Source organism: Pleurodeles waltl, chromosome 4_2, assembly GCF_031143425.1.
Source record: "Pleurodeles waltl isolate 20211129_DDA chromosome 4_2, aPleWal1.hap1.20221129, whole genome shotgun sequence".
Lineage (NCBI taxonomy): Eukaryota > Metazoa > Chordata > Amphibia > Caudata > Salamandridae > Pleurodeles > Pleurodeles waltl.
In genome coordinates, this window is record NC_090443.1 from 832,510,426 (window position 1) to 832,536,293 (window position 25,868).

At 41.7% G+C, this 25,868-nt stretch overlaps 1 protein-coding gene and 1 long non-coding RNA gene across 5 annotated transcripts in view; one reads left to right on the forward strand and one right to left on the reverse strand.

Moving 5' to 3' along the window:
• The window catches only part of NFIA (nuclear factor I A), an 807,499-nt gene that overhangs the window by 642,579 nt on the left and 139,052 nt on the right, over positions 1 to 25,868 (reverse strand). The gene's annotated exons all lie outside the window — the stretch shown is intronic.
• LOC138293365 (uncharacterized) overlaps positions 1 to 25,868 on the forward strand; it is a 74,451-nt gene that overhangs the window by 830 nt on the left and 47,753 nt on the right. The window contains exons 2-3 of the long non-coding RNA XR_011202980.1: positions 447 to 540; positions 2,957 to 3,044. This is a non-coding gene — a long non-coding RNA (uncharacterized lncRNA). The remainder of the gene's footprint in view (positions 1 to 446; positions 541 to 2,956; positions 3,045 to 25,868) is intronic.

A 25,868-nucleotide genomic window follows, 5' to 3' on the forward strand; every position in this document is an offset into this window, starting at 1 on the left:
TCTCACTTTCTTCTGACTTCTTTTCTTGTTTGCTTTCATCCTATTCCAGGTCTCCCTGGTTTACTCATTACTTTCTAATATCTTGTGATGTCTTTTTGTTTCTCATTGAATGGTTTCTGTTTCTTTTTTCTTATGCTTTTGTTGTCTCAATCTTTTTCTTACTTACTTCTAATTTGCTCTTTTTCATACTTTCCATTTCCTCCCTATGTAGTCAGTTTCATTTAATAGCTTAGCTGGCCATTTTCTGTTCTTGTCTGAATTACTGGTTTTATTACATTTATTTGTTCTTTCTCTCATGTTTTTCCTTCACAGTTTCTATTTTTTCTTTTTCTTTCACCTTTTTCTGTCACCTATGTTCTTTATTTCATTGGTTTTCTTAATCTATTTCAATTTCTTTTATTCATTTGATCCCTTTCTTTCTGACTTTTATTCACCTTCCATTTTAGATCTCAGCTGCAGACAGCTAAAGCTGCAAAAGACCTGCTGTGTACAATATGAATACTTGCAGTGGACTTTGGGTAAACCTGTTGCATTTCATTGGTTCGTACTCTTGTCAAACTTATATGCGTGCATCTTCTTCAATGTCTTTCCTTCCTCTTGTTGTGTTTGCATCTCTGCTGGATCAAAGCTTTACCATTTTATTGACTGGATGGTTTGTATCTACTTTTACCGCTTCCATTCAGAGATCTGCATTTTCCTTTTACTTTTAGCACTCCATTGAAGTGCACCTGTTTTCTTGCTGTCTCCTCCTCTCCTCTGTGTGCTGCTTCCCCCTTCTCGCCCACACAACCACCCTCTCCCATATTGTTTTCCCAACTCCAGCTCATATGTTGCTTCCCTTGCCACTCCCCCTCATGCTCAACTTTTTAAAAATAATAACCCTCGCCTGCTTACCTTCACCATCGGTCATTGTTGGTGTTTACTTGAATTTGATATCCCTTAGCCCTCTCCCTTCTCCAGTGCTTCCCTATGCCCCCTCTCTGTGCTTTTTTTTATTAATCATTTCTTTTAACTTCTTGGGAGGGCCCAGAAGCTGCAATTTGCTACCAAGGTGCTCTTTTGAGGATATGTCATTTCACACACATTTAATTTTTTCAAATTTCCTCTTCCAAGTTGAGTGTCCACCATCTTAGAATGGTAAACACATAATGGTGGCCTTGCCATGATATGTGTGCACACATGTGTGGTGACACATACATGTGTATTTGTTTTCACGCTGAGCCCGCTGAGCATCTGGATACATGCATGTATACACCATCACATATTTTTTTTACTGGTGGGGTTCATCATCAGTAATACAATAAACATTTTTTTCTTTTTGCCAACGCTGAACAGCATCAGCCAAAAGCATTAGCAAAGCCAGTAGTTCTTCATTGGCAAAGACAAAAAGTGAGGTCTACTGACCTCACAACTGCTTGTTTCCTTTGCATTCTCAATTTTTGTTCTTTTTTGCTTTCTTTTTTCACCTGCCATCTTTCAATTTTATTTCATTTAGATGTTTTGTCAAAATCTTTACATTGTTTGGTTTTCTTTCCATCACTATTTTCTTTCTATCAAATTTTCTTTTACTTTCACCCTTTCATTTCTTTGATTTTATCGCTATTTCGCATTTTTATTTCAGGTAATCCTGATCTCTTTTTCCATCCTTGTTTCATTGTTTCTTTCCTTTATATCTTTTTAACTTCACTCCCCCACATCACTTGCCTTTTCACTTAGATAACATGAACAATCTGCACAAGATCACAGACGTCCTTATATTTTAAAATAAATTGCATTAGACAATGCTTAGATGTAATTAAACGGATCTAAATATATCTAACCTAAAGCATTTTAAGTTGCATGAAGCAAACAAGAAAACTATTTAGTTATACACTGCACGGAAAAATACTTTTCATAACCCAGTACAAATAAACGTGTAAAAGGCACAGTAACTACACACAATTCACCACTAATTTGTGTGAAATCCCAAACAAGTTGTAATGACATTGCAGAACAAAACATTATTATTCATAATTGAATCAGTAGGTAGTGTGCTAAAAAAGTTAACTTCTTTTCATGAATTACATGCAACTGGACACATTTAAAAGTGTGCACATCCCTCTCTTAAAAAACAAAAAAATCGTACAGTAAAATGTGTTGTGATTTCCTTTATTCATAAAGGAAACGTGGCGCTTTGTGCTGTTTGCAGCACTTGTAATGAAAATACAATGCTGCCTTTATGTTACTTGATTTGCAAATGGCTGTGTTTTGTGCTGACACAGTCAATTGCTTTGCTGGGTAAATAAATCCTCCAGCAGGACGAGTCCTGTGCCGCTGAACTCCCATGCATTATTGCACAGGAGACCGTCCATATTTCAGCCACAGTGATGGAGTGGGCAGCTCTCTGTCAGATCAATTATGTACAAGGCCCATCTTCTCTGTGCTTCCCTCGATTTTTCGTCCTGACAATTCACCTTGCACACAACCTTCTGTTCTCACAGAGTAAACCTGCAGACAAAAGCAAACCTCAGTCTAGGCTGTATTTCTCCAGCAAAACTTGATAGACTGTTACTCTTTCAGCTCAGACAACGCTTCACTTGCACGCGTGTTCCACTACACCAGAAACACTTCTTTTTAAATATAGCATCAGCCAAGACCTTTTGATTTTTCTAAGGCTATATGTAGAATACACATGTACAGAGTCTCTTAGCCAGCTCTCTTCATCAATTGGCCTGATATTATGCTATTGACATTGTTCTACCGTCCACTACAGCAGAGAGCATGGGGCAATGGATCAGCCCACTTTAGCCATTGGCTAACTTTACTGTGAGTGACAGCATTCAGCCCTTTCACATGGAGCACATGGAGCACATCTGCATGCAACACAGTTCCCTTCAGTACCAGGCACTCCCACGACAATGTCTGCTCATTGATACCAAAATAATAAATGTGCTTTTTGCCAATATTTTTGTTTTAGATTAATGAGGGCCCAGCCATTTCTCCAGCATTAAAGGTTTGAAATAAAAACATGACAAAACAAAACAAGCACTGACAAAGCCAAAAAGGTGAGATGGGGGCTGGGGAGGGGGGAGGGGGGTTACGGGGGAAAGGATGATCAATGCCCGATGTATTGGATTTACAAATGCTTGTTATTGCTTGCAGACCTCTCCCTTGTATAGTCTGAATGGTATCTTACTTGCTAATGACTGGAAAAAAGGAAGTATTTATACTACAAGGAACCTTTTTATTGTATACTTGGCTGTGAGCAGGGTTGGACTGTGGGTCAAAAGAAACCATGGGGAAAAACAATCCAAGGCACACATTACACAGAGTGAGTGAACATAAAAAGTGAGCATCACCCTACCATAGGCCATTTGGTGGGCTTCTCCACCCTGCCAATAAACATTTTGGAAAATAGGAAATCTTGGTGCATTCTGAAGTACAATGTCTCAAATACAGTAGCTAAAAGGCTGATCTGAAGAGTTACAAATTAAATGTTCAAATTCTTTATGATCAGTTCCTGAGACCTAGAAACAAAAAGTGTCCAAGCAGCAAATCATACAGGTACCTATAGGAAGCAAGCATTGGCAAAGCCAATATGTTTCACCTATGTAACCTCTTCTTTGGCTTTGTTCTTGTTTTATATTATTTTTTTGCAATCCATGCTGCTATCTAACCTAATCTAAGCATGAGAGCAGCTTGAAAAGAAGCACAGTTAGAAAGTGCAGGACTACAAATCTTGTGAGCACCTAGCAGCGAAGAAAGGAAAACACACAGACCGGCCAGCTAGGATGGGATTACATGGACCATGAACAACTAACCTAGGAGCATGGCTAGAAGCGGCAGGTACATAAACTCCTCAAAGAAGGCAATGGGTAGCAAAAGGGTATCCCTAGAAGGAGCAAGTGGACATAGGAGGAGCACCAAGTGCAGGGGTGGGGCAGACTGAGCTTGAGAGGGTAGAAGCAAACAGTACAGCATTTAAATAGACTTGAAAGGATATTAAATATAAGGAGAGTCAAGACTAATGATATGGTGATGATGTGCGTTCAAGTGTATATGTTGTACTGTGTTTTGGTACAAAAAAAGAGAGATGTATTATTGAATATACTGTAATTAAAAATATGCATGTGTGTGTGTGTGTGTAGGGGTGTGTGGGGGCAGGGGAGGAGAGTGGTAAATATGCACACCTGCATTTTGCTTTTGGAATTTCTGATTTTGCTGACGTTAATGTGTCCTAGTCTGGTAACATATGTGGTAAAGACATTAACAGTGATACTGCTTTTACTGTGTTGCACTAGTGACAGACAGTGCATGCCCAGAAGACATGTCTGAGCTCAGATAGGGGTTTGTGATTCATTTGTGGCTTGTGTGCTTCTCACTGCATTTGTTCTACACCAGGGTGTGGTGGGAGGGATGAGATCTGCACTGCGTTGCAGAGGTTTATTGTCAGAGATGTAGATGCGAGGCGGTTGTTATTCTGTGTTGTATCTCTTGTAGAGCTTTTAATACCTGGCACAATGGTAAACACAAATATAATACACAGGTTCATAAAATATTATACTCTTATGGAACAACCCATTATACAGTGCACAAATGATATGAGTATGTAAGTTTTTATGTGCATATACTACAATGCAATATATTCTAGTATCAGGCATATGTTATTGTAACAAAACAAGGACACAGCCACCATACTCCTGTGAGGATTTTCTGTTTTTGCTCATAACTAATCCCCTCTTGAATGCTGAGTAGTTTCAGTCACAATTGCACTCAGTTGCAAGAAAGGTGCCCATTGATTCCACATAGAAACCGACCATTACACAAATGGCTTTACTGCAATGTTAACATGCATCGTACTATATCCCACAACAACATGTATATTTTTTGCATTATGAGGGCGCTTCTGCTGGACCTCAACCCCCTAACACGCAGTTCAGTTTACCACATCTGGGTTCAGCACTGGCGAAGGGCAGCGGTGGCACATGGTGTATATGGACAATGACTTGCACTGTAGTGTGACACATCCCGTGTGATGGAAAGAAAGAACGCATCAAGAAGGTACATTTTTTATATAAAGTTTGTGTCTTCCTCTGAAACAGGGTACGCTAAGTGAATACATGTTCTTTGTACACTGACCCCCCCCTCTGGTGCCTGGCTGGGCCAGAGCCCCTAATCCATTGTCACTTCACCCCTCTGATGCCCAGAGCGGGCCTCGACTGGTGCCTCAGAGATAACCTGGTCCTGGCAGCAGACAGGGCACCCAGACAGGACTCTCCAGGGCTGCCTAATAGACAAGTATGGGATAGTAGGCAGACTGAGCTCAAGAGGAATGGAACAAGAAGCAGAAGAGAGTGACAACAGGAAGATCTGAGTCCCGAACGGAGCACAGGGATGACAGACCATCACTGTGGAGTGGGGATATTGCTCGGGACTCAGCTCTGACCGGTGTGTGTGTGTGCGTGAGGTTGGGGGGTGTGTGAGTAGGCTGCGCTGAGAGTGTCTGAGGTTCAGGCTCTTCTTGGGGCTGCCCTGGGCACTCTTGCTCTCAGTTGAGTAGATTTTACCTGTGTGGGACTCGGCATGTCTCTTTGCAGCAGGTCCCCGGCTCATGTCTTTGTCCGACAGGAGGCTGGGGGGGCCGAGGCGTAGGATGGAGTGCATGGTGAGTGCCAAGGGTAAATCGGTGGCTGCACCTCCAAGATGATAAGAATTTGTGGAAGGAGTGGCACGGGAGGTCAAGCTGCTGATTGGAGAGTCTTCTAAATGCGCAATACAAATGCCGATGTTGCAGATGCACCACCAGCAAAGAAAAAAGTAAAATAAAGTTCCTCAAAAGTGCACTAGAAGTGGGGAGGTGGCATGGGACTCGGCTTCGCCCAGTGTGTGTATGCAGTGTGGGCAGGGGGGTATATGTAGGAGGTGCTGAGAGCTTAATTAAAAAAAGAAAAACAAGTACCTCAGAAGCCTGTGTCATGTGTAAGGACAAAGGGGCTAGCTACAGGTTGGCAACCGGAAGCAGTACTTCGTCCAAGTTCCATCCAAGCTCTAGAGAACTACCAGGCCCAAAGGAGAAGAGAGGAAGTACAACCTCATGACGTAAGTATTCCTGCTGACCTATGAGAAGCAAGGACAGAAGAGTGACCGGAGAAGCCAACCAATGGTAAATAATGGTTGTGGGTGGGATGTGTAAGCCTGTGGGTGGGCTGTAACTCCCTTTTTTTATTTTATTTTTTAAAGACAAAAGATTTCACCACTGCGTAAGCGCCGTGCAGGTGAAACCTGAAAATGAGTGTGCCTGATTGAAACAAACAAAGAAACTTGATGCAAAGCATTAAAATGTTTGTGCCACAGCAAGCGTTAGATCTATCTGACACAGTCTGTTTCATTGCTGCAAATTGGAATTAAATATTCTCTGTCACAAGTAAGTTGATAACCCATCAAAAGTCGGTGGTTGAAAATAAAATAAAATACCAGAATGGATTTTGCTGTTTACTTGGGTGTTGCAATCATATGCCTGGTTGCATTCAATATATAAAAGTGTTGTTCAAGAATTCCAGGGTGAGAAAAGTCTCATTAATATGTTATGTTGGGGGAACATTCACAAGAATAGGGGCTTCCAGATCCAACTAGTCACTATTTAAACATCAGAGAGGTGAGAAACTAGTTTGAGGATGGCGGGGGAACATGGGTGATGCCCTTGCAGTACTGACAGCTGGCCTAGACTGACAGAAAAACAAAACAAAGAGCCACTGTCACTTGGTGCCGACTTTCTCAGAACAGCTTTTATGGGCAGAGGAAAATGTGCAGTGGGTTGTGGGGAAGGATGGTATGATGTCAGATATTTTGTATATACCATGATGGGTGGGGCTTGGATTTACTCAGTACCATCAGTGATGGTGGCAGGGTGGCAGGTATTATATCATTATTCATTTTTTAGATAATAGTGCATGTAGGGGAGAGTTACCGAAGAAGGGTAGGAGGACAACAAATATATTTTGTACATTTAGGGATGTGGAGGGTACTAATGAGGAATATGGGGTTCGGTGTCAGTACCCTAGTGGGCATATTATACATAGCGACCAGAGGTGCAACAGGTTTGTGTGTGCCCTCTTTTTGTGTCACCTGAGAACTTTTGCATTACAGAAGGGACCACAGTAATTTGGGTGGCTTATTTTGTAATATTGGTTGCGCTGAACACATTTAGTGCTATGCGGATCCCAGGTGTGCATATTCCCATTTGCACACTGTGTGCATTTCTTTGGTTGCATTAGGAGCAGATTTAGCAGTTTCATGTTGTGTCAATGTTTTATCACCCACCTCTAGTGGCAGCACCGAGTTACAACAAAAAGCCCTAAATTGCCATTTTCTGTTTATTTGAAGCACTCCACCTGGCAAAATTTTATTTTGTCTGGGGATTTGCATGTTTCCTAGGCATGTTTACAGGTTCATACCAAAGAGATTTTTTTGTTGCTGAGCTGTCTGTGAAAATGTATTTGTTTTAATAAGAAACCCTCTCCTGTCTTGAGCCTGTGCCACAGTGAGTGTTAAACTATTTGTTAATTTTGGGGTCACCATCACATTTAAAATGCACATGAGACTACCCACAAGCCAAGAGATATAAAATAACTAGACAGCATCATTATGGATTTAAGCTACCACCGCAACAGCCTCCTCTGTGTTGCAAACATGTACTTGGTGTGGGAACATTGAATGTTTCTGAGCAAATGAAATTTCCCAAGTTAAACTTTGGTACTGTTGCCAGGCAACATTCCTTTTCCTGGATCAAGCGCCGCTTTACTCACTTCCCTGCAACTCGCACAGCCTATTGGACGCGGAGCCTCATGATTGGGAGGGTCAGCATTTTTTATTTCCTTTCAGCTCCCTCTAATGAAAAGCACGTGCGTCCAGTAAATCAGGCCCTTTTTCTAATTAAAGCGAATATGTTTGGGATTAGAGTCTGTGTCTAGCTGGGTGGTAATTGATAAGATGATGTATGTAATCACTTTCTCAATCAACAGACTGAAGAGCAGTATATCTTGGGTCACTTTAGATAATAACCCTGTAATCACATAGACTTTAGTTTTTCATACACAGAAGTGCAGCAGTTTTTGGTCACAGAAATGGAAGAGGGGAAATTTGTGTAGAGTTTTTCGTTTCTGTCTCTGTGATATAAACTGAGGGAGGAGATGTGATCTAACGACTAAGATGATGATTTTAGATGCTTGGGATCTCTGTTTGAATCCCGGCCTTGGCACTTGACTGAAAAGCATGTGGTTTTAGGCAAAACACTTAGGGCGCTACTCAAAGTTTAGTGGGGAGAGTACTCCTCCACAAATATAAGAGTATATCCTGTCCACCAAACTCCCGGTTCAAGCGCGCTATTTAAAGTCTGAGTACTGTCAAGTTGCTGGCGCCGAGTCTCAGCTGGTTCTGCTGGTGGAAACCTTTGAGCGACAGCCGGACTGGCATCAAGCTGGCAGTCAACTTATCTCAGACCAACCACCCTATTTAGGGTGGACATTGTGATTTTTTTTTTTTATGTTTTAGGGGTGCTAGAGAAAGCCTGGCTGTTCTGAACATTACGACAAATAAATTACCCCCACATGCTGAGAGAAGCCTCCCAGCATTTCAAGAACATTTATTTGTGGTTTTGTTTAAAAAAATCTGTTTTGTGAGATTTTTTTTTTTAAATAAAAAAACTAGCTGTGAAGCTGCGCTGTACACGGCACCCGCTAAGCAGAGCTTCAGTTTCATCAAAGGAGCCACTGCATTGTCACCTCGTCTGGAGGTACAGAGATCATTGTCGCCTCGTCTGGAGGTACAGAGATCATTGTCGCCTCTCGTCTGGAGGTACAGAGATCATTGTCGCCTCGTCTGGAGGTACAGAGATCATTGTCGCCTTGCCTGGAGGTACAGAGATCATTGTCGCCTCGTCTGGAGGTACAGAGATCATTGTCGCCTCTCATCTGGAGGTACAGAGATCATTGTCGCCTCGTCTGGAGGTACAGAGATCATTGTCGCCTCGTCTGGAGGTACAGAGATCATTGTTGCCTCGTCTGGAGGTACAGAGATCATTGTCGCCTCGTCTGGAGGTACAGAGATCATTGTCGCCTCTCGTCTGGAGGTACAGAGATCATTGTCGCCTCGTCTGGAGGTACAGAGATCATTGTCGCCTCGTCTGGAGGTACAGAGATCGCAGTCTGGCAGTGAAGGATCCCTAAATATGGTGGGCTGTAGTCTGCCTGGGCAGTTGAGTAATTCCCCCCACTCCTTGGTGAAACAGATTAAAGCTCACGAAGGGCTATCTAAGTCCCATAATCTATCTGTGCTCAAAATGCAGCTGTGTGAAATACAATTGATTAGTTGGAAGATGTAAATCCCACTTGATGTATTTGGTCTTGTATTGTCTCCCAATAACTCCATAATGTACAGTGCTCTGTTGATTCTGAGCATGCTGCCTAAATACCCAGGTAACTGTATGTGTTCTTGTGCAAATAATAGGAAACTCAGAATCATTTCTATGCTTTATCTAAAGTGTTGTCTGCTAACACTCCTTTCAGCAGTTAAGGCCCGATTTATGGTTGACAAATGGAATTTTGCCTTTACCCCCGGCATCATGATGGACTACCATCTGCCATATTTAGAGATAACCGCCAGGCCAGCGGTCATCTCTGAACCTTGAAGGGAACTGCCGTCATGAAAGTTCTTCTAAAGATACTAAAAGTTTGGTGGACAGCTGCTGTTGGTTTTGACGGACATTCACCAAACTTTTTTGTTCTTCAGAAATAAACTCCTCAAAGCGGAAGTTTGTTTCTGAAAAGCAAAAAAACAAATAGCCCCTACTTGCTGGGGATTTTCTCCCCGAGTTTAGGGGTCATTATTTGTTTTCTGACCCTATTCCGGTGAACATCACAATGCCCACTCAAAATATGGTGGGCTGTGTAATATGTTTCTTCCACCAGCCCCTACTTCATGCGGCCATCAGAGAAAGTTTTCCATCAATGTGATAAATGGGGACTCAACTGATTGAAAACTTAAGGTCCCCCTTCATCTCTAAGTGAGGTGAGTGGACCTAGGGTTTGGTGGACCGCATACTATGTTGAGTTTGCAGTGGATACCTGGTCTGCCAAACGCTAAATCAGGTCTTACACTTTATCAAGGAACCCCAAACACCTAATAATTGAATATCTTGTGGCACTTTACAACCTGTAGGATCTTTTGTTATGGTTCTACCTTAAAGGCATATAACCTTGAACAACCTCAATGCATTCCAATTGCTCACACCAGTCAAGAAATGTTTATAGTGGAGCACCTTTTCCTGAAGCATTTCTTTCTGTATCATCTTGACACAGCACAACTAAAGCATCACAGTGGGAAGTGATGGATGTCACAGCTCTCCAGTAAATAAATGTGCAGGATTCTAGCACTGTGGAAGCAAGGGCCATGTCTTAGTATTGTACTGCAAAAGCCTCAGAGACGGTGCCACATAAACACTAGTCTGATGACAACCAGTCGTTTGCCTGTCCATCTCTCCCAGCTCCCTATTCTCCTCAGGAAGAAAAGGGGAAAAGAAAAATGAATGGGAGAGAAAGAATGAAAAGAAAAAAGTAGGAACAACAAATAATGAAAGAAAGAAAGCTGAAGAGGTATGAGATAAAGAAGGCATGAAGACAAGGCAAACTGGAAAGAACGAAAGAAAGTAATGAAGAAGGAAAGCAATTCAGGAGCAAGGAAGAACACCTTAGTAGGTGGATGTTGTTTCCTGATAATGTCCCAAGTGTAGCAGAATCCTCCCCCCTCCCCAATCACACTTACAGGTGGAGCAATTCAAAACCAATCACTACAATAGAGGTGTAAAAATAAATTTTGTCTAACAGCAACTCAATCCTTGAGCTTGCATACCTTTCAAATAGGGATTTGAAAAAACAAGAACATGAACGGTTGCTGACATTTGATCAGTGCCTAATTTGTGTCGGTGGTTGCAAGTGGTTGCCACTGGCATTCTTTTGTAGAGGCTGGCTAGTTTTTCATCAACAGGGTACGACCTAGAGCAGTGTTTCCAAAACTGTGCATCATGATTTACTAGTGGGTAGTGAGCTGATTTTAAAGGGTCACAAAACTCAAAGATTCCTTTAAATTCTGTATTTATATTGTCAAAACTGATGCACTTCAAAGACCTAAGTCATATGTCAGGCTATGTCTTCTGACAATTTGCTGTTTATTTTTTTAACATGGGGATTGGTGTTTACAAACGCCTCTCACTTTGCAGCCAGAGGAAGCAAAACAAAATAAATTGCATTATGTGACGATCTTGCTGAGGTACAGGGAGTGAGGAAGGAAAGGCTGTAGGATGTCATTTTATACATACCATAAAACAAAATGTAAACACCACTAAATGAAATGTACACTTTCAGCAGTTAGGAAATAAAAAGTGAAGCACATTTTTTGTAATTCTGAAATGTGTGGGAAACAAAAATATTTTAAGTATCAAAATAAATGAAGACACTTAACTTGGTGACAAATGACAGATATTCACTGAAACCCAATTTCCACACATTATTATTTGTGTGCAATATAGTTTAAGTAGTCAAGCTGTATGTCTGTGGGAATTTAGTGTCCATTTCAATAGACTTTGGGCCAGATGTACAAAGCATTTTTCTAGCCGAAACGGCATATTGGGCCGTTTGCTACCGGAAAAATGTTTTTTTCTATGTACCAAAGCAAAATTGGACTTGGTAACTTCTTTACCAAATTGCATTTTGCTTTTGTGATCCGGTATTAGAAGCGGCGTGTTTATGGCGTTCCTTTCTAATACGGAATTGCACTGACATGTAGGAATGTTTTATGACTGTGAAGCTGGTTGTAAAACATTTGCAGTTACCACCAACTTTAAGTTGGTGGTAATCCATTTGAAAGTGGGAGGAGGTCCCCAGAGCCCCCATCCCATTTGTGAATGACATTGTAAATATTTTTTCAGAGCATGTAGTGGTCCCACGGACCACTGCCATTTCTGTAAAAATGAAAAGAGAACCTTTAATTTTTTTGTTTGAAATGCAGCCCGTTTTCCTTTAGGGAAAACGGGCTGCATTTAAAAATAATTATTTATTTAAATGCAGGCGCAGGCATGGTGGTCTGCTGCCCCTAGCCGGCCACCATCACTGTGAGTGCGGCCATTCCCAGTGGTGTCACAAATTGCGACCTACCTCATGAATATTGATGAGGTAGCTCTTTGCAACCCCGTTAGGAATCCCTAAATGTGTCTGAGACACATTAGTACATTTCATTTTGCGAGTGTCTAATTGGAACACGAAAAAGGTTTCAATTAAAAATGGACATACATCCGACCCAGTGTGCTGTCTGTAAATGACATTGCGCTATCACACTATGCTTTAGTTACATTAAAAAATTGACCCCCCCCTCATATTCATTAAAGCTAGGTGATTGTGAAAGTTTGTTGTTCTATAAATTAGATCATGTTCTAAAATGCTTGGGAACCACTGACCTAGACAGGAGGAAAAAAGAAAGATAGGGAAACAGTGACGAATTGGGTAAGAAAAGGTGAAATAAAACTACTAAGAGTGAAATGAGGAAGGAGGAAGAGTAGGTAGCAGAATACAAGAGGCATGATTTTGAATACAACCTAGGCAGCATTGGTATAATGCAACCTTGGCATTCAGTGCCACTGGTGGCACTCTCCTAAGAAATTATTCGCCACCCTGCCCAACACAACAGTTAATCAAATGGAGACCTCAACTAGGATCCTGTTCTTCCTTGGCTTCTAGTAGGGTGCCAGATGACCTATATTCTTCAGAATATTCTTTCACTAGGTTTCCCTAAACTCGGTGAACCAGACATCATAAGACAGAAAGCACCAAAACAAATATACAGTTCTTTAAAAAGAGCTGCAGACACCAGGCTGAAAGACTCCAGAGCAGCAGGCACTGACAGCTTAGTAAGCACATTTAAGGCTAAAGAAATGATCCGGAGCAGGAATGTCACAGCAGGTTAAAGAAAATCAGGCCTGGAGGAAAAAAATACATTTTCCTGATTTCACTAAATGAGCCCAGAGTCCTTACCACAGGGATCTCTTTTTCCCTTCCTTCCTCAGAAGGACTGAAACTACTCACAAATGGGCCATGCATTCAATACAGGTGCCACAAATGGAGAGTGTCGGTTTGTGGCCTAATTGTGAAGAAAGAAATGAGTTTGTAGGCTTGTACACAAGGAGGTTTACTTAGGGTCAACATTAGGTGTGACTGCAAATGAATCCATAGTTTAGGTCCAGCAACTGACAATCCCGCCATTGATGGCTCAGTTGTTGTGATGTTTGCACCATCAATGGAGACAATGAGTACAGTTTTTGTAAGTGAGCATGGGTTGATCTTGGCTTGAAAATACATTGTGTGTATTTATGGACTTTTTTCATGTATGATGATTCAGAGCCAAAGTAGCTTCTTATTTAGAACAGATGTGTGCTGATTTTGCACGTCACATTTCTACAGCTGTAAGTTGACATGTATGTCATTCTTTAATCAGTTATGTTGGCTATTCCTAATTCTACTAATAGTATAGTATATTACCTACATCTAGTTCTGGTTCTGTTTGTTCTCCAAGCCATTGTGCTTCGGTCTTTCTATTTCAGGAATTGTTGTACTTTCTGATGAATGAACGTAGAAGAGTCTAGAATTGGTGTCTTGATTGCTTTCTGACTTCACAGTCAGTATTATTTGCCGTAAGTTCCTAAATGTTTACTTCCTTTTGCAGGATATTGATATATTAAGCAATATGGGTATTCACAGTGACTCCATTCCTCCAGTATACCGTATCTAAGTGTAGGGATGGGGAATTAAATTTGTCTAGACATACAAGTGAACATCAGTTGGTTATACTATTGATGTGGTAAGTCAGATTTATACATTAAACTGGTGGTGAGAATGTGGCCTCTATAATGTAAGGTGTGGTGGACAGTTCTCAAAATGTTAGCATGACTGAGCCTTTTTTGTCCATGATGGTCAGCATCACATGTTTAAGAAACAATTGTTCTGCTTTCATATCTCATATTGATGTGAAGTCAATGGTGAAACTGTAGTTGTTTTTGTTCATGTTGGATTTGTTGACAAAAGCGTATAGTGTGTTACAATTTCGAGTGCTGGTGTTAACTACTTCAATACTTGTGTGAGCCAAGCTTTTAATAGTGTTGAAAGCATTTTTCTGTAATAAAGGCTGATGTATTTAGTGGGAGACATTTACCTCCAAAACTCTTTTATGACTTTTTAAGCACAACAGTCACCTTGGCAATAGGTGGTGTAGGTGTTCATTGTTTGGGCAGCTGTTAACATACTTGTAAGATGTAGGAATGAAGGTTAGAGTTATTGGCTTCAGGTCTTTATGTTCGTGAATTGTGTTTTTAAGGAGTATTGTTGAGTAGTGGTACATAAACTTGAGCAGGATATGTTTGCGGGTTTACAGATGATAAGGTACAGGATCTATGGGCTCAGGTACAAAGGTCCATTGTGGTCTCGAAGCCTGTGATTCACATAAACACAGCGGTTGTGTCTCTAAAACAGCTTTTTTTTAAATGTATAAATGCCCTTTGATGAGTCGGCAAACTATTTCCAGCTCAGAGGACAGCTTTCGTGATTCATTACTAAATGCAAATAAGAGGGAGGATGAAAGAGGGGTTGCCTTCCTATTTGTGATTCACAATGAGATGCATCAACGGTTTGTGAGGGTAATTGTTAGTGGAAATCTTTGGTCAGCTTTTGACCCCTAGAGTTGGGACGATAATAGATTCCAGGAGACCACTGCCTGTTGTCCCAATGTCTTCCCAAACTGAACGCATTTTTACCACAAGCATTACTTGCACTGTTAATAGACAAGGGTTGCTTTAAAAAATGTTTACAGTCTGGGAATGTATATGCAGGGTTGGATGGCAGCTGTCACTTGCAGATGACTCTCACAGAATTCTCAGCAAATCTCGGTGGGGGGAGGGGTAACAAATTGCGAAATACCCAATTAATATTCACGAAGAAGGTTGTGACCCCCAAATTGACAATTTGTGTTGTGACCCATTATCACAATTGATACCTCCATTTGTATACCAGTTGATGTGCAAATTGCACATCCCTGGTTTCTTAATGAGAACAGTACACCAGGCCGTTAGTCACTTAACATTGTTAAAATAGGTGTAAACTGTGGTGACTTTCTGTGGTGGTTCTGAGTTGCTGGGTGATGGGGTAGGCTTTAGCTCTTTTGTTATTTTCAGAACTAATTTGGAGAGGTTGCCTACCATACCTACTTTTGTGGGAAATATGTTTTTTTTGTTCCAACTATGGTTTTATGCCATAATGTATTAAGCATGATAGATGTTGTCGGGATATTTTTCAAGGTGTGTTCTCATTGTATTTACTCAGTTTGACTGCATTTAATTCAGGTGTGTACCATTGTGGTGCTTGTTTCTATTAATACATTTAATTGTGCCAATGTCAGTTTCTGTTGTGTTGGTTAGAGGCGGGTGTGCCACTGGAAACTTGAGCTGGGTTTGAGGTAGATGGCTGGTTCTAACTCAGCTCAAGGTCCTCTTGGAACCTCAAACCCAAAGTAAGCATAACGCCTAGGTGATGTGGCCTAGTGGGTACTGCTGCCAACCAAGTAGTATGGGAAGCTAGGTTTGAATCATGCCTTCAGCCTAACGTCCTGTGGATTCCAGCAAATCTCCCTGTGTTGAAAAATACATAGTCTGTTTTTGTGATACTTTCTGACATCCTGGGGCAAGGTTTGCTTTACATAAAACTGCTGAAATAAAATGAGGATTCTGCCTGTTACCCTCACTCTAATCTCATCCTTTAAGAACTAAGGGCTGTAAAAAATTGGGTTTCTTGTTTAGGGGGTGAAATCCTTTTCAAGGATTAATCACAGTTCTTGTTAGGGTGAAGACACAAGCAAACCTCAAATTAACCTGTCCTCATCCCTCTAGTAGCTTTGCACAGAGAAATCAGGCTTAACTTAGAGGCAATGGGTTAAGTATTTAAGAAGCACTTCAAACAGCAATAAAGTGAAAACACAACAGAAGGGAAATCCCAAACCAAATTAGAAAGATAGAGTACATTTTAATAAATAAACCAAGACCAAAACTACAAAGATCCAATTAGTAGAACCACAGGTATGTAAGTTTAAAGATTCCAGTGGATATAGAGTCTAAAGGCACAAAATGCAAACTGTGGTTATCTGGTCATGCTGGATCCAGACAAATTCACAAGTGGAGTGTAGGCTGGCTACAGGGACCCAGTTGGGCACACTGAAAAAGGGTACCTTAAATCCTAGTTACGGAGTTATGTCTCACGCTGAGTTGCACTGTCCGGCCTCCAAAAACTGTGAATGTGGAGCTTGCAATGTACGGTCCTTGGCCAAAAAGTGTTGCTCAGCAAAGTCAATGACCATCGACTGAGGCTTGCAATGCAAGGTCCGTTGTCATTGTTGAGAAAGCTACCGGGTCTTGCGCGGACTTGCGTAGTGACGCGTCAGTACTGAGGTGCGTAGCGGTGGGCTGGTGTTGGTGAAGTCACAGGGGATTGCAACAGCTTGTGTTGAGATGCACTGTGCTGCATCAAGCTGGGCTGGTTATCGCAACAAGATTCATTGCACTGGATTGGGCTGGCGGAGCCACCAAGGCTATTGTGGTCCTACGTCAGAGCTATAAAGAGCTGTGGGGCACTGGGCCAGTTGTGTGAATTGAGATGCTTTGCACTAGATCACACTCGTAGAGTTGTTGAGGTGATGTGCGGTCCTGCATCGAAGATGGGTGGCACAGAGAAGATTGTTGTGTCCCTGTGGCTTGAGAACAAGAGGTCAGCCATCTGACCCTTGGAGAGCTTGGAGTCCTTGGACCCACAGGCAGGCTGGTTTCAGCTGGGCCGCTCACAGCAGGAGAGTCCTGGTGCAGCAACAGCAGTCCTTAGGCAGCAGAGCTGTCCTTGGGCAGCAAAGCACGTCAGCTGGCAGCCTTTACAGCTGGGCAGTCCTTCTTCCTGGCAGAGTCCACAGGTCCAGAAATAATCTGAAGTGTTTGTGTGTGAAGTCTAATCTTTATACTAGGTGCCCTCTTTCAAGTAGAGGAAGCTTCTATAGGTTTCCACTCCCTCACCCTGGCCCACCCACTGAGGTGTCAGGCATATCCTTACTTCCGTGATCAAGCCCTAGTTTCTCTGGAGGTCAAAAATGATCAGTGTCAAACTATTCAAGAGAGTACCAAGGCAGGGCCTTTTTGATGTGCACGCTCCCCCTTATTAACTGAGAGTGGCCCATCCTGCCAACACCTATCTTCCCTTTGTCTCACTGTCTGAGAGCAATACACAAAGATCAACTGCCAACTACACCTAGTCATATGACCCAGCATGCAGGCAGATGCACCAAATCATTAGGACAGGAAAATGCCTTTTTAGAAGAACATTTTCTGAACTGTGATTAAAAATATGACTTGACCATTAAAGGGGTTTTTTATTTACAATTCTCTAGACACAAAACTCGATCTGTCTACCTACTCCCAGTTGAAAGTTATCACTTAATAAATGTAGGAAGGTGATCCAATGTTATCCTATGGGAGAGTGAGGCCTTGCAATACTGAAAAATTAATTTAAGAGTTTTTCACTACAGGACATTTAAAACTTAAATGTATATGTCCAATTTTTTAAATACTCTGCATCCTGTCCTGTGGGCTGTTTAGGGCCATCCCTTGGGGTGGTATATATGCATTAAAAAGGAAACTTTAGGCCCAGAAAAAAGATCTAATTTTCCAGCTTGAAATGGCAGCTTACAAACTTCTACACACAGGCTGCAATAGTAGCCTGACACATGTTTAAAGGGCTACTTACGTGGGTGTCACAATCAGTGCTGCAGCGCCGGTAGTAACATTTAATATTCAGGCCCTGGGCACAAGTATTGCCACTTTTCAAGTGACTTACAAATAAATTAAATATGTCAATTTAGTGTAAGCCAAATCTACTATGTTTACAGGAGAGAGCACAAGCACCTTACCACTGGTTAGAAGTGGTAAAGTGCGAAGAGTCCTAGAGGGCAACAAAAATGAGTTCAGAAAACAGGAGGGCGAAGGCAATAGTTTTGGGGATGGCCCTGAAGAAAGGGCCAAGTCCAACAAGGGCACAGCATTTACTTTGATGTCAGAAAGAGATCCCATGTAAAAGCTGAATTTCACAGCTTGGAATTGGGAAAACCTGAGGTCAATCCTGGCTTCTTTTCTTGACCAGATTGTGTGAATACAGGCGAAAACGTTATTTCACCAAGCCTCCTTTTTGCTCATTATCACAGTCGAGAGCACTTTCAAATACATTAGTTCAGGAAGTGTGCTGTACAAAGTACAAAAAAACACTTGTGTCTGATATAATAGCTGAAAATGTTGCTCCATCTATAAAATGAAACTCTATGCCAATAGAGGGTGCACATGACAACTGACTTGCCTCTTAGTTCACTAATAACATTACCATCAAGGTAGGGACAGAAATATTTCTCAGTGCACGTTTAAAAACTCTCACCTTTAACAAACATTCTCAATACAGTGATGTAATCTGATATACTAAAGTGAAAAGCCTCATTGTGTTAAAGAAATGCACTTTTCCGAATTTTGAAGACACTTTATCATATTCTAACATGTAGTTTGCCGCATGATTAGCATGCAAAATATTTTCAAGGCTTGTCTTATGCACGGGCTCTTAGAGCCAGAGCAGACCCTTGACTAACTCTATCTGGTTATTTGTTGGCTTGACCGCCTCTAGGGCCAAGCCATACAAAAGTACACACAGAATAGCAGATGAAAGGTAGATCACTTATTCCATTAGCATAGTGTGTCAAAGGCTATAACAGCACATGCCGAGGTCAAAGAGGAGAGCCTGTGATTGTATTACCACTTTTGAGACAATACCAAGCATGCATCATGCACTGTCTAATATTAAACAATGGAAAAAAATATTTACAAATGTACTTCGGTGTGCTCAAGGCATCTGAGTTCGACGCTCTGAACCAAAATAAGGTATTCCGTGTATTTGAATACATGCCGTATCTTCTTTTATTTCGTCTCCAAATAATTAAGATATAATGTCAAGATTGAGACTTGCATTTCCAAGCGCTGTTTATGGCGCGCATGTTTGAGCATCTTTCAACTGCATGCATTGTTAGCTGGAGTTGGGATGTGTTCAGCTGCCATCGGATACTGTCCCCTTGCCCATCCTAACAGAGCTTTTCCTCATAAAATCCACTCAGGCACTTCTTCTCAAGTTCTTTATGCTTTTTCACGGGAAAAAGGAAATCATTCACATCAAACAAAGACAGTCTAGGATTCTGTAGGTATTTCCAATTATAAGCTTCTGGCAGGAGAGTTACGAGTATATCATGTTACTTTTTAGATCCCTTCTTTCATCTGGTGAAATGGATTATTTCATTCTGAGCCTCGAGCATCACAGTTCAAGGAGGGATCAGGTCTTCCTATGTGCATTAATATGCATGCTTGAGGTTGATTCACAGAGCAATCTGGTTGATAAATATGTATATTTGCTATAGCCATTATTATTTTTTACAGAGTTGCCACTGTTTTATTCTGGGTTTGTAACAAACATATCTCACTCAGTAATTTATTTATTTATTTATTGTGTTTTCCACAAAGGACTGCAGCTTTAAGATGTGGGCTCTTGGTACATGCATACTTTGCTTAGGTCTGGCCCATTTATCTTTGCTTGCACGTTTGCTTAAGCGCGAGTCTGTATGCATGTGTGTGTTGATACAGTTACCTATAACTATTCAATATTAGGTTTTACAGTTACCCGGGATTTACGTAACATTACATTGCAGCTGATCTGTAGCCTTGTCCTCTGGAATCAGCATCATAGAACTTACTGTCGGCGGGATGTACCTGGCATCATAGAGGCAGCAGTCATTTATCATTGAGTTTTCAATAGTCGCTCTAAAGCTATATTTCAGTTCGTAATTCCACTGGAAGAGCTCGTCTCTTTTGATGGATCTGCACCAATATTTTCAAAATAAGTATTCATCCTACTGAGCTTTTTTAATTGCTTCTTGTTAATTGGGAAGACCCAATAGATGAGCTTTTGTTAGGGAAACAAAACAATTGTCTTGCTCCCCATTAGACCGCAGTCTTAACCATATTTGCATAACAATGTGAACTTCTTTGCCCATTACACCAATTTGGGTTGAGTCCTATAGTTTATAAGATATTTATCTTTAGGCGAATTCCAGGAAAGTATCTGGAGCAAAAGCAAATTGAGAACCTTCCTCAGAACAGACTGTAAAGGTTTGGGGGCATTCATTTTCATAAAAAGAATATTAATTATCAAAAAATGCTGTTTGTCTTCAAAACGTGACTGCGTGCCATAGGTATATTCTGCTGTCACATACTGAATTGCAAAATGTAGTTTTTGAAGATGTACAGTAGTTGTTTATGTTTAATCAGGGGAACGGTGCAATTGATTGATGACGAAATAGATGCTCAGAGCATTCTGTATTCACAATTAGGTATAAGTTGTGGTACCTTCACATTACAAATATGCCCTCATGTTTAGAAATACTGGTACTGCCCGATGAAAGGTGTTTGCTCTGTTAATCAATTGCATGTAGCTCTGTACAGAAATTTTGGTCCTGGCCATTAACGGAATAGCAGTGCTGCTGAGAACTGCTGGTACCGCCCTGCTGGGATGTACTAATAGTATACATTAGCGGTGCACCAGCCATGCTGGAAGTGTTAGTACTCTTCATTGGTGATATTGATGTGTCAGTGGAAAATTATGACACTTTCTACTAATATTTTAGATGTCATACTGTTATTGTTCACGTCTATTAAGGGTACATCCACTTCATCATCAAGAAATCTTATAGAGTGTATGATGGCTCAGGAAATGCGCAACCCAACTGGAATTCCTGGTACTTTCTGTTAAGTGAACAGCCACGCTGCTCAGCACCAAGAAATATTATTGGGTGGGTGAGTGCGCTAGATATGCTGAACCTAACCTACCCTAACCTGACCTAGGCTAAGCTACCCCTGACCTGACTTAAACTAGCCTAACCAGATAGGAATTACTAGTAATATTGCATGGAATGTGTGGTATACCTGTTCATATGTGCAAATATTGATGAAGTGGTGGTATAATGGGCTCATTGAATACATGTCACCTATGCAACCTATCACCTATCTTTGATCATGACCTATTAATCCCATTGGTAGCCCACATCTTCTACTCCCTAGTCAACCTAGGACCTCATTAGGGAGAGAAAAGAGACAATTCCTCCACTAGGAGTCCCTGTCCTGTTCATCATTTCACCAGGGCAATTGATACGGTTGCTTCTATACTTCCATCTTTATGTAAATCTTCCTTGTTGAAAGCTAAGGTTCCTTGTTCCTGTGAGGAAGCTCTGATGATTACTCTCTTGAAAAGCCTTTGGCCGATCCCCAGATGTTTGGGTTGCCATTATACTGCCATTCCTTGGGAATATTATAGAATGGTAAGATAATAGCTCTCATTTTTTTTGGAAGAGAATGAATGCCTGGATGTGCTCAACTAGGCTACAGTCTGTTTCACCACAGGGTAGTATCTGTTTTACCTGTTGCAAATGATCTCTAAATGATATTGGGTGCTGATAGGAAGGCTGCCCTAATCATTTGGGATAAGGCCATTCTGGTCTGCCTCCCTTTCTCACTCAACAGCACTCAAGTGGACTTTTTCTTTCCTTACATCCTTTGCCCAAATCTGTAATTTGTGAAGTTCTTTGGGTGTCTTCCCTGAACCCCTCGCTTTTCAATTTCCATTTTATTCTGTTAGCGGCTCCCATTAGAAAATCAGTGCTTTTCCCTCATGTGTTACGCTGGTGACATGCAGATTAACAATTGTTTTCATGACAATTCAGGAGACTTGCACACTCATTATTGGCACTGCTTCTCTGTGGTTGCCTGTCTGGATGAGGTATAGTTTTCTTTTGCTTACTAGTGACAAGATGGAGATACTCATCTTTGGTTGTCCTCTGTCTCTTTGGTAGGCCTCCGAACTGAGCTATGCCTCCATTCCATTTACATCTGCTCGAAATGTGGGAGTGTTCTTTAACAATTCAGATTATGACTCTGCTTCTGGTGGACTCTTCGAAGACCATGGATCAAAACGTTATTCTTCATGCATTGACTGCATCAAATGCATGCACCTTGGCCTCCCTTAATACCTCTTTTCCTGAATCTAACTTACAGAATTGAGCTGCCATCTTCTCCTCGAACAACCCACACATATTCTGTCTGTAGCCATCTTAAACACCATCACTAGTTTCCTCTAGACAGACGGTCTATATTCAAAGCTTTGTGCATTTGTCATCTGCTCTCCAACACCAGGGACAGATGCAGGTATGTACCTCACAGAAATCTCTTGTTTGCTTCTGGTTGTTATGTCAAAGTTCCATGCATCAGAAAGGCTTGGCTGAGGGGTCGCCCTTTCTCTTTTATATCTGCCGTCCACTGGAATGTCCTGCATTGGCATCTTCCTGCTTGACCCTACCCATCCTTTATTTAGGAAGAAACTAAAAAATTGGTTAGTCTGTCTGTTGCGTTTCTCTTGGTGATTTGTAATGCCAGGGCTCCCCATTGTTGGAAGCAGCTCGCTCTATAAATAACATTCTTTTATTAATTAGCTGTGGGAATGTAGATAGGAAATGATAGGAAAATGTGGTCTGCAAGAACCGAAACCCAAGTTTCAGTTGTATGGGTGTCTATGGTTTCAAATGAGTTCCATTTGTTAATACGTTAGGGCCCTTACTGAACTACAATGCTGGTGTCTGGAGCGGAACCAGCCTTTTGCTGGGCTCATTCTTGGTCACGGCAAATTTACCATTGGTTGTAAAAGGTAATTACTGGGTTGCTCCTCTGGCCCTGTTCACAGCTTCTTTTTCCTCCTGGGCCACTCCTCCCTTTCTATAGGCTGTGTACCACACACAGTAAGCCTTACTAGTGCAGGATCAGTTTCTCCACTCAACTGTAAAAGAGTGAGAAGGGCAAGTTCTGGCCTACACACCCAAGGAGGTACAGGAATTTCTTCAGCAAACTCCAGCCATGTTATTACCCAAATAGAATCCCAAGAAGACTGCATGTTGGATATGGCTGTAAACATGGGGACCCAGCCCTGAAAGAAAATATCTCACCATATTTTTCTGGTGACGATAATGTCATATAAAGTTGATATCTTCTTTTAAGGAAAAGAACACTCTCTACGTGATCTTTACTTACTGTATAATGATTAATTAAAGAAATTCATACACAGCATTAGTGCAAAAAACAAGACATCCTATTCCTCAGGAGTACAAATGCAGGGATATTGATTAGGGTAACTGCTGCTACATGGGGCACGTCCTTTGGAACCTTTGCTACCCTTGTTTTCTAGGGTGATGAAGGCAGGGCAACTTTTGGGCTCTATATTTAGCTCCATAATTTAGCTAGCGGAGAAATGCATACTGCACCCGGGGGACAAATAAAGAAAACATTTCTTTGCACAACTGGCAGGCAGTCACCTGGCTTCTTGCTGCACTTCCCGGGTTTGCACCAAAGAGAATGACCAACAGGAGGTAGAAGGCCTAAGATGCTTTCTTTTCTTTTCTCGCTAAAAATAAAAATCATCTTCACCTAAGGGACGCATCTTGTGTGCCTTTATATTGTTTATGGGACCAGAGGGCCCTCTCTTTTGCTGCTATATCAGCACGGCTTTGAGTGCACATAGCACTTTCTGTACACATGGCTATAGTTAATGGTGAGCCATTTGGCCTGCTTGGAGTCTAACTCATAGTATGCAGCATTTTTTTAATGTATTTTGCAGCTGCAGGAGGCAGGTGTTCCTGCATGCTTGTTTTGGGCCCTGCATCAGGTGAGAAAGGAAATAATGTATTTGTGGAAAAAATAATTCTGTCAGACGAACATCGCTGGGCAGGGGTGTAGCTTCCATTGGTGCAGCATGTACAGTGGCACCAGGGCCAAGAAGCCCGAGAAGCCAACTGAACCATGCATTTTGTTGTATTTGAAAATACAAACAACAGCCGGGGCCCCTTTTCGTTCCTTTCATTGAGGCCCATGATACTCCGGCTATGCTTCTGACAATGAGTTCACAGAGATATGTGAGGAAGGAAATCAATGTAGGTTTTTGTTTTTTATGGTTACTTCTACCACATTCTGCAGACGGACTGTGACCACGTCTCAAAGGAAAGAAGCAAAACGTGAATCTGAATCTTTTCTTAGATGGGGCAAAGCAAACACCCCTCTGATCCCTGGCTGTATGCTTTTCCAGCCTTATCTTAGTGTGCTCAGTTTCTGAACTGCGCCATGGTGTCCTTCCACCTTCTGAAATCCAGTTACAAATGCTGCCTTTGCAGTTTAGAATTTAAGGCACGTGAGGGAGGACGGCAGACAAACCTAGATGTCTGATCAAGTACTTAATGAAATGAGGTTTCTATATTATTTTATTTTGTATCCGACAAGAAATTCGATGACTACTGACTACATAAAGAGGTGTCTGAACAACTTCATTCTGAAGAGCACTCGGGCTCAACCGGTCTATTATTTTGAAGAAAACACTTGATTTCGTGTTGATTAAACTGCGGACAATGGGACGTGAGCGCGGGAGGCAGGCATCGACCCTTCGCGCGGTTCGTAGCGATGCCCCACTCGTTGGGGAGCCTCCCGCGTGCAAAAGGCCTCTGAAGCCTTTTCCATAAGACATGCTCCAAAAAAACACTCGACATAAATGTTTCATGTCCCTCCACTGCGACGGCCACGACTGTTCCTCTGTGAGGGTGTTTGTATTTGTGGAAGTCTCCAGAACATTTGCCGCGGATCCCAAACAGCTGCTACACTGAAGCACTGGGAATAGGGGGCGCATGAATATTCAGGTGTAGAAGCCGCTGGAATGAACAGCCGTTAATGGAATAAATGCCTAAACAGTTGTGTAAGGTTTATTAAGACCTACAGGGGATGGTATAATAAATTCCCACTCCGACACCCTGCGACTACTGTAGCTTAAACATTTTGGGCCCACTCCCCGCATCCAAAGGGAAAAGTAGTTTAGGCCGGTGCCCTGAAACAATGAAACACCTGGAAGGCTTGGCTCTTGCCGGAGTCTTGGCAGAGCACGCAGGCCCATCCACTCTCAATTTACGGAGCGGATTATCGTATTTGTTTTTGAGGTTATTTGAAATGCGCACAATCTGTATCACGCGCACAGGCTTCACATGAGAGTTTTTAAGGCATTATTTCCATTCTATAGTTTATGCAACCCTTGATACGCTACAGAAATAAAGGTACGGAACAATAGTTAAAAGCCAAAAAAACAGAAATTTGAACTTTATTCTAGATATTCTGCTAATCCTTTTATGTCATCGTTTGCGAATCCTACGGTTTCTTTTACACCTGCCCTTCTGTTCCTTAATGTTATTATTGTGTTTTTTTTTTACCTTTTAAGGCACAGCATATCCTGCCACATACATTTGGTCCTTCCCTGCCACATAATTCCAGTGCGTACTAATGAATGTGCTAGTCCCTAAACCCCCTGACCTCAGTACCAAATCCCAGGGGCAAGGCCTAAGTAAGCAGCTACAGGACTCTATGTCTACTGTATCTCACAATTCGTGAATTGTTTTTCTTGGCCCTTCCTATCACCAAAGAGCTTCTCCAGCACCAGAGTCTGCCATAGGCTAACATTTGGTGGTACCTGCCGTTTACAATGTATAGTAATCAACTAGTTGGCTGCTCCAGCATGCAGGTTAGTGACGATCTATTAGCTCTCGTAACGTGCTCTCGATTATCAGAAAAAAGCCTCAGGAGGACCAACCCAGGATTGGCTAGAAGT